Genomic DNA, 852 nt, shown 5'->3' with positions numbered 1-852 from the left:
CATGTTTGTATATGTGATAAACTTCTTTCCTCTAATTTTTCGACATGGTTGCGGAACGCGATCGCAGATATGCACACAATCTGCGCTATTTCTACTGGTAGAGTCTAGTGTTGTTGTACCGTTGCATTTTGATTTACAAAAATAAACAACATAACTCGAAACGCGTTCCCCGTTGAATTAAGGTCTTGGTAAAGGTAAATTTGACACCACTGTTTGTTTTTGTGGTTTTTGCAAAACCTGTATCAATAGTTGTTAAACTTTTTTTTTTTTCATAAATTGCATTCTAAGACGGCTAAAATGGGCCTTTGCTGTTTCCCGTGACCTGTTCACTGTGAATTCACGCCAAATCTTTGACTTTTCTAGCGTATTATTTTGAGGCGAGAACTCGAACTTGTCGGGTGTAACCTCGCGACGGGTTTTAAGATATAGCCTTCAAAATTTTCGGGATCTGTTAGATAATTATTCCATATCATAAAGTGTGTGAGGAATTTTCGACTGAAGATCGCTTTTACAGCACTTTTCGTGTCCAAATTTCGCCAGAAATTAGAGTTCCAACATTGATTCGTGATATTTTGTTGACATTGTCAAATAACATACACTTTGGTAGATCATTTATCTGTCATTGAGATGCACCTACGTGCAAGTGCATGCGCAATAACGCGTAGGTGCATTACGTTCTAGAGTAAACTCCGTACTTTTGAGTTTGAGGCCTCAAAACTTAAACACGGAATTAGCTATTGCAAAAATAAAACTTGCAGGAGATAATTCAATCTTTTATCTGATATAAAGTTTGTTAATGTAGTGAATATGCGGCGCGACAATCGTTTACGTCGTTTACCTTTACGCAGACCT

Source organism: Nematostella vectensis, chromosome 1, assembly GCF_932526225.1.
Source record: "Nematostella vectensis chromosome 1, jaNemVect1.1, whole genome shotgun sequence".
Classification (NCBI taxonomy): domain Eukaryota; kingdom Metazoa; phylum Cnidaria; class Anthozoa; order Actiniaria; family Edwardsiidae; genus Nematostella; species Nematostella vectensis.
Note: the sequence above shows the minus strand (reverse complement) of the source record.